Genomic DNA, 12,431 nt, shown 5'->3' with positions numbered 1-12,431 from the left:
CGCTGGCGCCCGAGCGCCTGCTGCGCCTGCTGCACCACGTCTGACCGCGCCGCTGAGCCCTCCTCCCCCTGCTGGGCGCGCTGTGCGTGTGCGCGGCGCTGCTCGCGCTGTGCGCCGCGCGCTGGCCGCACGCCGCCGCCGCGCTGGCGCCCGAGCGCCTGCTGCGCCTGCTGCACCACGTCTGACCGCGCCGCTGAGCCCTCCTCCCCCTGCTGCTCGCGCTGTGCGCCGCGCGCTGGCCGCACGCCGCCGCCGCGCTGGCACCCGAGCGCCTGCTGCACCACGTCTGTCCGCGCCGCCGAGCCCTCCTCCCCTGCTGCTCGCGCTGTGCGCCGCGCGCTGGCCGCACGCCGCCACCGCGCTGGCGCCCGAGCGCCTGCTGCGCCTGCTGCACCACGTCTGACCGCGCCGCTGAGCCCTCCTCCCCCTGCTGCTCGCGCTGTGCGCCGCGCGCTGGCCGCACGCCGCCGCCGCGCTGGCGCCCGAGCGCCTGCTGCGCCTGCTGCACCACGTCTGACCGCGCCGCTGAGCCCTCCTCCCCCTGCTGCTCGCGCTGTGCGCCGCGCGCTGGCCGCACGCCGCCGCCGCGCTGGCGCCCGAGCGCCTGCTGCGCCTGCTGCACCACGTCTGACCGCGCCGCTGAGCCCTCCTCCCCCAGCTGCTCGCGCTGTGCGCCGCGCGCTGGCCGCACGCCGCCGCCGCGCTGGCGCCCGAGCGCCTGCTACGCCTGCTGCACCACGTCTGTCCGCGCCGCCGAGCCCTCCTCCCCTGCTGCTCGCGCTGTGCGCCGCGCGCTGGCCGCACGCCGCCGCCGCGCTGGCGCCCGAGCGCCTGCTGCGCCTGCTGCACCACGTCTGACCGCGCCGCTGAGCCCTCCTCCCCCTGCTGGGCGCGCTGTGCGTGTGCGCGGCGCTGCTCGCGCTGTGCGCCGCGCGCTGGCCGCACGCCGCCGCCGCGCTGGCGCCCGAGCGCCTGCTGCGCCTGCTGCACCACGTCTGACCGTGCCGCTGAGACCTCCTCCCCCTGCTGCTCGCGCTGTGCGCCGCGCGCTGGCCGCACGCCGCCGCCGCGCTGGCGCCCGAGCGCCTGCTGCGCCTGCTGCACCACGTCTGACCGCGCCGCCGAGCCCTCCTCCCCTGCTGCTCGCGCTGTGCGCCGCGCGCTGGCCGCACGCCGCCGCCGCGCTGGCGCCCGAGCGCCTGCTGCGCCTGCTGCACCACGTCTGACCGCGCCGCTGAGCCCTCCTCCCCCTGCTGGGCGCGCTGTGCGTGTGCGCGGCGCTGCTCGCGCTGTGCGCCGCGCGCTGGCCGCACGCCGCCGCCGCGCTGGCGCCCGAGCGCCTGCTGCGCCTGCTGCACCACGTCTGACCGCGCCGCTGAGCCCTCCTCCCCCTGCTGGGCGCGCTGTGCGTGTGCGCGGCGCTGCTCGCGCTGGGCGCCGCGCGCTGGCCGCACGCCGCCGCCGCGCTGGCGCCCGAGCGCCTGCTGCACCACGTCTGACCGCGCCCCGCCCACGCACACGCCGACTGAACCACCGCGCCTGCCCCCTGTAACCGAGAACCTGTCGCCCTCCGTCCGACCCCGACTTCTGAAAGCACCGATTTGTGTACGCGCGACGACGCCCGTAAAGTGCATGCGCTGTGAGTGCGCTGTGGCCCGGCCGCGAGCGCGATGTCGACCGGCACGGCCGTGCCCGCGCCTACATCTCCGAGGCCTTGAAACGCTTACGTGTGGTTGACGGCGAGCGGATGAGTTGGGGCCGAGCTGGCGGAGTTTTATAATCTGATCCGACCTGAAAAACGCTTTCATATCTAGCAAATCTTTGCTACTTGCTTTGCTATCGACGTACCTACCTGATTGATTATTAGGATGCGTAAAATCTAAGACCGTTTCGTGAGCTTCGAATTTGACTGGTAAACGAGATGGCGCTCTACGGCTCCATATATTTTGCGGCAACTCTAATTGTCAAAAGTTGACGTTTGACAATTCAATGACCGCAAAACATATGGCCGGTGCGGCTCCGTTCGGCTCGGCATTGCTCCGAACAATTATTAGGGTTGACACAACTTGACGTCCCTTTGCGTGCACGACCACAGATAAAATAATGACTTGAATTTTGACAACGCTAAATAGCCGAAAGGGATAATGATGCCCGGCCGAAGGGAGTGTTTTAAATCGACACGAGTTGCGAATTACCTTTTTGCACGTGTATTGTACAACGTTTTACAGTACATATGGCCCTTTAAATTATCGACATAGGCACGTATTGTGCTAATTACCGCACTAGGGAGCACCATAAGTGTTGTAAAGGTAATTCGCAACTCGTGTCGATTTAAAACACTCCCTTCGCCACTCGTTGCGAATTTCCAAATTTTCGTACTTGTATCGTAATGTTCTATTAACTGTCAAACACCGAGTTAAAAATATGCATTTACATACTTTTAACATTTAAATGTATTTTTATTGTATTGTGTTTTGTATTTAATGTAAGTATCGTAATAAATTATATGTACCAATGTATTGTCATAAATCTACCGTTGTAATTACGGAAAACAAAAAACTATAGAAATGTAACTTACGTACGCTTAAATTAAGCGTGTGGCATGATCAAGATTATTAAACGCAATCTGATCACAGACAATTGTCAGTTATTACGAAGCATTAGCGTGTAACTAACCCATTTTAAATTACAAAAATGCTTTATTGCTCTGTTGTGGAGGGAAAACCCACTAGCTAAATAACAAATAATCACCCAAAAAGGCATTTCATGCCATCGATCGGTCTTATTTCTATATTTATTTAATATTATTTTTTACGTAAGTAATCGGTTTTCTGCATCAGACTTTTTTATTACTTATACAGTATCTACCAAATCAACTTTTTGTGTATATGATAAGATATTTAGCTTTAAACGGCGGAAAGTTCTCGAATATCTTAATTACTGCTCGCTACTCAAACGTGCGAGAAAAATACCAAAAAGTGCAAGTGTAAAAGGGATGGAACATAGACGCTGGTTATGACATCTTTAGTGGAGTGGTGGAACTGTAGCGTGTGTGTAGCTCAACTATTTGATGCTAGATGTCGCTATTTAAAAAAAAAGTGTGTAGTGCAATTTTGACAATGTTTCTTTGTAGGTATATAAAGTTAAGTAATAAGATAGTACTCGTATGTCCCAAGTTAGGCGACACCGGCTCTTGTAAGAGTAACCCGGGCTCAAGTCGCTTCTCTAGTATCTCCCCGCTTCGTCGCCTTTGTTCTCCCATCATGGTTGTAATGCTACGATCTCGCTCCATCATAATAAACACCCTTTTATTGACCGAAGCGAAGCGAAGGTCTACGTTTTGACTCGGGCATTTTGCTTTCGTATGTCCGGATGTTCTCCTCTACAGGTCGCAATTCTTAACCGATTCTCGTGAAATTTTGTGACCGAATTTTATGACTAAATAATTTTTTTTTGTCAATCCGGTTTTTGGAAATTTTAAAAAATGGCGGAGTCGTGATACCTGGCGCCTAAACAAATAGTCGTATCGATATCATAAGAGTTTTTTCTTTTTGAGACATGTTTACAGAGTTAATAGCAAAAAATGCAGAAAAAAATTATCGCTGGTTTAGGCGGTATTTAGATATTTAGTTTTGTATTTCCGGATGTTCTCCTCTACAGGTCGCAATTCTTAACCGATTCTCATGAAATTTTGTGACCAGATTCTATGACTAAATAAAAATTTTTTGTCAATCCGGTTTTTGGAAATTTTTAAAAATGGCGGAGTCGTGATACCTGTCGCCTAAACAAATAGTCGTATCGATATCATAAGAGTTTTTTCTTTTTGATATATGTTTATAGATTAAATGGCCAAAAATTCAGAAAGTTTGTATCGCTGGTTTCGGCAGTATTTAGATATTTAGTTTTTACTTGAGAATGAGTAGCTAAATTTCGTCAGCTTTAATAAGAACTATCATGGCGCATTTTGCAAACGTTCGCTTTTTTGTTTGCATAGGGAGGTCCCTGGTTCCATCCCCAGTAATTGTATGCTGCTACATAACTTTTTGTATTTTTTTATACTTAAATTTCGTATCAATTGTTGTTTTTTATTTTATTTTTTTATTTTGAAAAAATGAAAAAATCGTATTTTTTATTTATCAAGCGCGGGCTAAGCGCATTCGTTTATTTTTTGCAAGAGATGATGGCTTTTTGCGCTTTAAAGAAAATTTGATTCTTGAATATACGGCGCCATACCTTTGGTCTATGCTTGTCTAGATGGCGACACCATTTTATATTTAACAATTTTTACTCATATCAGTAAAAGAACATGGGTCAAAATCATATGGCGTTCTAAAAATAAAAAAAAAAACATTTATCCATACATATATACATTTATTGATTTTTTTTTTCATTTTCATTTTAATCCTGTATCGAAAGATGGCAGTACATTTACTGTGACTACACAATTTAGTATGACAATAACCCTCTACTACATATAGGGACCGTGCGCGTTGGAGGGTCTGCCATCTTGTGGCCTGAATCGGAAACATGTACATTGCCAAAACAAGTTCTACCATCTACCGTTCTTGTACAGTCAGCAGCAGATATACCTGAGCGGGCAAGGTGTCCAAGAAAACATATACACTTCAATCGTCACAAAAATAAGGACATCTAAGTTGTCATTTTAGCGTAGGCTTTCAGTTCGTCACATATATCTTAACTTCTGAGTTTTTCTTTAACACATACACCCTTATTTAATCACAATGACAATAACGGTTAGAAATTCAGTGGTAACTAAGCACTCAAATTCAAGCTGCTGTCATTAATACCTACACGCACTGCCAATCACGTACGTCACCAGCCAGGGTGCCACCAGTTGCTAAGCAGTTGTTATTTCAATGGTAACTAAGCATCAACATTTTATCTGTTTAACTTTAAAAAGAATACTGTAGCAACTACGAATTGACACCTCCTTTCTTAAGAAGTATTTTATCGTCAAGTGTCAAACTTAGACAATAAATAAGCACTTAGGTTCTACGAGAATGATAGGTTTTTTATTTTAACTATCATAGGCGGCCGTTCTTCCAAACCGTAGAGCATATTATATGTTAATATATTTATTAAGCCCGCTTATTGTACTAAAATATACTATATAGTACTAAAATACGATGCTCCGAATCGATCAAAGAACAAAGGAGAAAATAATAGAATTTAAACTTAACACGTTCACTGTCCCAATCTGACATGTAAACCTTATGGCTTTGTAATAGAGGCTAGCCGTGGCCCCACGTGAGGAGCACGGGCAGTAAAGGTGTTAAGCGTATCCAACTATGACTATGCTATGACTCCTCTCTTTATTTTGTTGGTTGGATTCATGATCCGCAAGAAAGGTGCCTCCTCTTCTATAGATGTACCTATGCGATAAAACCATCACTGCCATGCATATACCTACGTAATATGCTAACTGTTGACCATAGGAATGACGAATTTTGTTTTTACAACTTAGCAGAGAGGATAGAATATACGGAGGTATATACAGTATGTATCAGAACGAAAGGCCAAGAAAGAGACCCATTAATGTTTAAGTCATACTGAGCAACTTTTAAGGGGCCCACTGATTAACAGTCCGCCGGACGGTATCGGCCTGTCAGTTAGAACCAAATTTTGCCAGTTCCGAACAACTGACAGGCTGATACCGTCCGGCGGACTGTTAATCAGTGGGCCCCTTTACTATGGGACCAACCCTGAAACCCCGGAAAAAAAAATCCTCTCCCATAGAAAATATCAACATCAGACCAGCAAAATGTATGAAACTTCCAATTATTTTTCCGCGTTTTCGGGGTTGGTCCCATAGTAAAAGAAGTATGACCTAAACATTAATGGGTCTCTTTCTTGGCCTTTCGTTCTGATATATACTGTATATCTTTGAACTTATTGTTAGCATAAACATCAAATGGCATTCCGCACAGGAGTAATCTAAGGAACGCCCACTGCGGTTTCAAACCTACAACGTCCTGTTAGAAAGTCGTACATACGCTACATGTGACATATCTTCAAAAAACATATAAATTTATGCGAAATTAATATAAAACTACAAATTAATAATAGAAATGAAACCCAAAAAAAAAGCTGTAATCTCTAGGAGCGTCCCGACTGAGATTTGAACCCGCGGTCTCTGCTTTGAAAAGCAAACGCCTTAGTAACAAGTCCACAACGTGCCTTGACAATTGGCTCTAAATTCGGCTTCAGTTAGCTTTCGCTATGTGTCACTCATTCGTTTTGATGATTCTATTCAATAAAAGAAATAGTTTGCAGTAAGTTGACTGACAGGCCCCTGTCAATGGTTGAAGGGCAAAACGTGAGATAGATGTATGTGATGACAAGACTGTACTGCTTTCGATGATTGTCAAACCGCTTTACCTAAAATTAGTATAGCTATCATTCATTCAATATACGACCATACATGTATGCTTTAAACGTCTATTTTTCCATATTGTTCAGATATATTTGACACGATGACCGCTTAGATACCAGTGGTTTTTCGACAGCTAAGGTATCAATGATTTGTTGTAAGTGTAGAAATTAATGAATAGCGACTGTTAAGATATTTGTGACATGTTGAGCGCTCACAAGTAAATGCTACCATGACAGTCAACAACTTTTTGACAGTTTAAACGTTTACCTCTCTTTGAGCACCTGGAGTGTATAGCGACTTCTGCTGCTGACTGTAGGTACGTTTCCTTATGCATAGTAGGTTCTGTCATCTTGTGTAGCCCACAAGGATAAACGTCACATTTACGCCTCACGCCAAAAATCTGACGGCTCCTATGCTACCCCCTATAGTTCACGCACGCCCACTATAGGGACCGTGCGCGTTGGAGGGCCTGCCATCTTGTGGCCTGAATCGGAAACATATGTGCACATGTACATTGCCAAAGCAAGTGCTACAGTCAGCAGCAGAAGTCGCTATACACTCCAGGTGCTCAAAGAGAGGTAAACGTTTAAACTGTCAAAAAGTTGTTGACTGTCATGGTAGCATTTACTTGTGAGCGCTCAACATGTCACAAATATCTTAACAGTCGCTATTCATTAATTTCTACACTTACAACAAATCATTGATACCTTAGCTGTCGAAAAACCACTGGTATCTAAGCGGTCATCGTGTCAAATATATCTGAACAATATGGAAAAATAGACGTTTAAAGCATACATGTATGGTCGTATATTGAATGAATGATAGCTATACTAATTTTAGGTAAAGCGGTTTGACAATCATCGAAAGCAGTACAGTCTTGTCATCACATACATCTATCTCACGTTTTGCCCTTCAACCATTGACAGGGGCCTGTCAGTCAACTTACTGCAAACTATTTCTTTTATTGAATAGAATCATCAAAACGAATGAGTGACACATAGCGAAAGCTAACTGAAGCCGAATTTAGAGCCAATTGTCAAGGCACGTTGTGGACTTGTTACTAAGGCGTTTGCTTTTCAAAGCAGAGACCGCGGGTTCAAATCTCAGTCGGGACGCTCCTAGAGATTACAGCTTTTTTTTTGGGTTTCATTTCTATTATTAATTTGTAGTTTTATATTAATTTCGCATAAATTTATATGTTTTTTGAAGATATGTCACATGTAGCGTATGTACGACTTTCTAACAGGACGTTGTAGGTTTGAAACCGCAGTGGGCGTTCCTTAGATTACTCCTGTGCGGAATGCCATTTGATGTTTATGCTAACAATAAGTTCAAAGATATACAGTATATATCAGAACGAAAGGCCAAGAAAGAGACCCATTAATGTTTAGGTCATACTTCTTTTACTATGGGACCAACCCCGAAAACGCGGAAAAATAATTGGAAGTTTCATACATTTTGCTGGTCTGATGTTGATATTTTCTATGGGAGAGGATTTTTTTTTCCGGGGTTTCAGGGTTGGTCCCATAGTAAAGGGGCCCACTGATTAACAGTCCGCCGGACGGTATCAGCCTGTCAGTTGTTCGGAACTGGCAAAATTTGGTTCTAACTGACAGGCCGATACCGTCCGGCGGACTGTTAATCAGTGGGCCCCTTAAAAGTTGCTCAGTATGACTTAAACATTAATGGGTCTCTTTCTTGGCCTTTCGTTCTGATACATACTGTATATACCTCCGTATATTCTATCCTCTCTGCTAAGTTGTAAAAACAAAATTCGTCATTCCTATGGTCAACAGTTAGCATATTACGTAGGTATATGCATGGCAGTGATGGTTTTATCGCATAGGTACATCTATAGAAGAGGAGGCACCTTTCTTGCGGATCATGAATCCAACCAACAAAATAAAGAGAGGAGTCATAGCATAGTCATAGTTGGATACGCTTAACACCTTTACTGCCCGTGCTCCTCACGTGGGGCCACGGCTAGCCTCTATTACAAAGCCATAAGGTTTACATGTCAGATTGGGACAGTGAACGTGTTAAGTTTAAATTCTATTATTTTCTCCTTTGTTCTTTGATCGATTCGGAGCATCGTATTTTAGTACTATATAGTATATTTTAGTACAATAAGCGGGCTTAATAAATATATTAACATATAATATGCTCTACGGTTTGGAAGAACGGCCGCCTATGATAGTTAAAATAAAAAACCTATCATTCTCGTAGAACCTAAGTGCTTATTTATTGTCTAAGTTTGACACTTGACGATAAAATACTTCTTAAGAAAGGAGGTGTCAATTCGTAGTTGCTACAGTATTCTTTTTAAAGTTAAACAGATAAAATGTTGATGCTTAGTTACCATTGAAATAACAACTGCTTAGCAACTGGTGGCACCCTGGCTGGTGACGTACGTGATTGGCAGTGCGTGTAGGTATTAATGACAGCAGCTTGAATTTGAGTGCTTAGTTACCACTGAATTTCTAACCGTTATTGTCATTGTGATTAAATAAGGGTGTATGTGTTAAAGAAAAACTCAGAAGTTAAGATATATGTGACGAACTGAAAGCCTACGCTAAAATGACAACTTAGATGTCCTTATTTTTGTGACGATTGAAGTGTATATGTTTTCTTGGACACCTTGCCCGCTCAGGTATATCTGCTGCTGACTGTACCATCTACCGTTCTCGTAAGTACGTTTCCTTGTGCATAGTAGGTTCTGCCATCTCGTGGGCTACATCGGAATCATAAACTACTCATCTACGCTTCGCGCCAAAGATCTGACGGCTCCTGTGCTGCCCCCTATAGTTCATGCACGTCCCCTATACACTTTATTCTCTTTAGATTAGATATTTAAATTCTTACTCGAGAATAAGTAACCAAATTTCGCCAGCTCATCTAAATGCTATCATAGCGCAGTTGGAAAGACGCTTACAAGCAAGGATATGGGATAGGTACCCGGTTCGATCCCCAGTAAATGCAATTTTTTTTATTTATTTTTTGCACTTAAACATCGTATTGCTGATTGATCAAGCGAGCGCGAAGCGCGAGGTAAGCGTATTCGTTTGAGTTTTTGTTTGAACATTTTTTTAGCGGTTTTAGTTCAAGGGCATGGCTGTTCCAGGAGTCAATTTCCACTTACGTTTATAGCATGGGCGGTCACCATCCATAAATCGCAGGGGTTAACATTGCCTAGGGTAGTGGTCGACCTTGGGCTCAGGGAACTAGCTGTAGGTTGCTCGTACGTTGCGCTTTCCCGGGCTCAAAGTCTAACTAACATTATTGTTAATTCATTCATTATTGTTATGTCTTTTAATTTGGATCGCCTCGCTAAAATGGCCCATAATTTCCGCAAATCATTTTTTCTTCGAGGCAATTACTCCGTTCTCATTTTTTCCCAGTGGAATTTCTTCGCTTTATTTAATTTTTCGTGTACATTTTTTCATAAACTAAATTTTCCTTTTCTCAATTTATTCCCTTTTCTTTTTAATCCTAGTAGTTAAAATAACCAGTAGGTTTTTTTTTCACTAACTAAATATTCTCTATCTCCATATTTTCTCTTTTTTTTAATGCTAGTGGTAAAAATAACCAGGTTTTTTTTTTCAAATAGGTAGGTTAGGGTTATTTTTTTTGATGACCCTAAAAACGAAACTGCTCCCAGAGATAGGTAGGTTATTTTTTTTTGATGACCCTAAAAACGAAACTGCTCCCAGAGATAGGTAGGTTAGGGTTATTTTTTTTGATGACCCTAAAAACGAATCTGCTCCCAGAGATAGGTAGGTTAGAGTTATTGGCTGACAGCGTTTGGTTTTTTACTTGTAGTTTTTTAGATTATGCTTTAATTTTAGTGTTTTTGATATTTGTTGTATGTGAAATACCTACAAGTAACAAATATAATTACTACACTATTAACATACAGTAACAAGAAAATATTATCCTAGATATTTAAAAGAACGAAAACTATAAGGAAAAGATTAATTTAAAAATATTAAAAATAGGCGATTGCGGAAGAAAACCATTGGGAAAATATGGGAACGGAGTAATTGCTACCGAGAATGAATGATTTCGGGAAATTATGGGCAACGCAAAATATGAGAACGGAGTAATTGCCTCGAAGAAAAAATGATTTTCGGAAATTATAGGCCACACTCGCGCACGAAGCTTCTTAGTTGCAGTTTACAGGTTAATTCAAAGGTAATGTTGGTTTCCTAACATAAGTAGAGTTAGACCAAGAAAAGTCTGCAGAGATTTTGACACTGGCACAAATAACATTGGCACTGCGTGTGCTGTCAAAATCTCTGCAGACTCTTCTTGGTCTAACTCTATCCACTTTTCTATACAATTAGTATGGCGACGTGTATACTTAAGGGGCATCGACCGTACACTGACATCGGGATGATATTTTTATCATGTTATTTAGTACTTAGTCATCGTGCGTCTCGCTTGCGCCAATACATGTACGGACAAGAACGAGTGAAATGCACGATAACTAAATGACATCAGTTAGATGTCTTTCTGATATCAGTGTAAGTTTGAATTGGCCTGTTAGCCAAAAATTGTTTCGTATGTCCATATGTTCTACTCTACAGGTCGCATATCTAAACCAATTCCCGAATTTTGTAAGCAATTGATAGTTAAGTTTTTATGGTCAAATTAGATTCTCTAAATTCTTCAAAACAACGGAACCATACATTTATTCAGTTTTAAACTCTGCTCGCGAGGTCTACAGCTCACAGAGCCACTAGTTTTATTTAAATTTTAATACATTTCACTGTTTAATATTATTTGACTGTTGTCAGACTATAATTTTAAAATAAAGTATGTTAAAATTGCTCAGTGTGGAGTTGCCATTTAGAAGTCGAATATTTCTCAGTTATATTATAAGTCGAACAGTTGAGCCGTTCTTGATTTAAAAAACGTGAGTAGCGAGTAGCCCCTGTGAGTGTACGAGTAGTTACACTAGTTACATAGTGTAGAGGTATAACTCAAACTTTTAGTTAGGTACTTAATATTTTACTGCCAAATAACCCAATTATGTCAAAATTAAAAAGAAGGGAAACGCTAAGCACGAAGAATATCTCACATTGACTCGCCATTTCCCATCTCTATCGCACGCGCTGTCATGGCAATGATGCCGGCGGTTAAAGCCACTGGGCGAGCGGGACAGCAAAATAATTATGCGCGTGCGACAGGGATAGGAAATGGTTGGTCAATGTACGAAATTCTTCGTGCTTACCGTCCTTACTTTAGTTACACAATACTTCGCCGGAAAGACTGGCAGTTAAAGTGTTAAAGTCATTGTAAATTATATAATCTAAGTTAGATATAATTGTAATTAGTAGGTTATTTTATTAATTGTAGTTTTAAAATATTACAATGAAGTTCGAATATCTGTGTATTCACTGTGAAGTATTTAGATGTACAAAACAGATCTGACAAGTATTTTAGTGAAGTGTTAGGTACCTATTCGAATTGATATGAAATTATCTTGTAATGCCAATTTTAATAAATGAACATGTTCAAAGTGTATATTATGTTATTATTATCCCTTGTCCCAAAATGGCCCTTGACGGCCGTCGAATACCTAAAAGTCTGGAATGGAAAACAAATATACAATGTACCTATAGGCTAATATGTGCGAAGTTGGTGGTTGGCTTATTTTATGGCGAAGTTTGGCATCCACGGCCTCTCTTGCACGCCATGCCAGTCTTAATGACATGACATTCTGCGCCCGGCCCTCACCGCCGCAGCGCCGTCGGTTCCGCCACAAAATAACCGCGACAGAAATCTGGCGGACTTCTGGCGTACTCTCCGTTCGGTTAGCGACGCGATGACGGAACGTTCAAAATGCCGGTGTATTGTGCTATGTATCGGTACTTATCAATTTGTAGAAATTAATAATCAAGTATCGAAGTATAAGTAAATAAGGCATATAAATAATAATATCATATGTCACATATGGTTCTGTAACCGACGGGTCTAGCGCGTGGCGATGGGAAAAGGCCAGATGTCATGACCCTGGTTTCCTGGAAGCTGGGTC

At 43.5% G+C, this 12,431-nt stretch overlaps 4 long non-coding RNA genes across 4 annotated transcripts in view; 2 read left to right on the top strand and 2 right to left on the bottom strand.

Moving 5' to 3' along the window:
- Nucleotides 1-4,558: 4,558 nt before the first annotated feature.
- On the bottom strand, nt 4,559-5,833 carry LOC134792424 (uncharacterized). The gene is made up of 3 exons (XR_010144408.1): nt 5,719-5,833; nt 5,394-5,593; nt 4,559-5,252 (listed from the first exon to the last, which is right to left on the bottom strand). It is a non-coding gene; the product is annotated as an uncharacterized LOC134792424 (long non-coding RNA).
- The window catches only part of LOC134792425 (uncharacterized), a 54,769-nt gene continuing 48,075 nt past the window's right edge, over nt 5,738-12,431 (top strand). The window contains exons 1-2 of the long non-coding RNA XR_010144409.1: nt 5,738-5,784; nt 5,840-6,710. This is a non-coding gene — a long non-coding RNA (uncharacterized LOC134792425). The remainder of the gene's footprint in view (nt 5,785-5,839; nt 6,711-12,431) is intronic.
- Nucleotides 6,924-12,431, bottom strand: part of LOC134792430 (uncharacterized) — a 371,120-nt gene continuing 365,612 nt past the window's right edge. The window contains exons 2-3 of the long non-coding RNA XR_010144414.1: nt 8,344-9,069; nt 6,924-7,466 (exon numbers count right to left, since the gene is read on the bottom strand). This is a non-coding gene — a long non-coding RNA (uncharacterized LOC134792430). The remainder of the gene's footprint in view (nt 7,467-8,343; nt 9,070-12,431) is intronic.
- On the top strand, nt 8,056-9,069 carry LOC134792428 (uncharacterized). Its single transcript, XR_010144412.1, has 2 exons — nt 8,056-8,240; nt 8,382-9,069. It is a non-coding gene; the product is annotated as an uncharacterized LOC134792428 (long non-coding RNA).

This window comes from Cydia splendana, chromosome 7 (assembly GCF_910591565.1).
Source record: "Cydia splendana chromosome 7, ilCydSple1.2, whole genome shotgun sequence".
Lineage (NCBI taxonomy): Eukaryota > Metazoa > Arthropoda > Insecta > Lepidoptera > Tortricidae > Cydia > Cydia splendana.
This window is presented reverse-complemented; position numbering and strand designations above follow the sequence as displayed.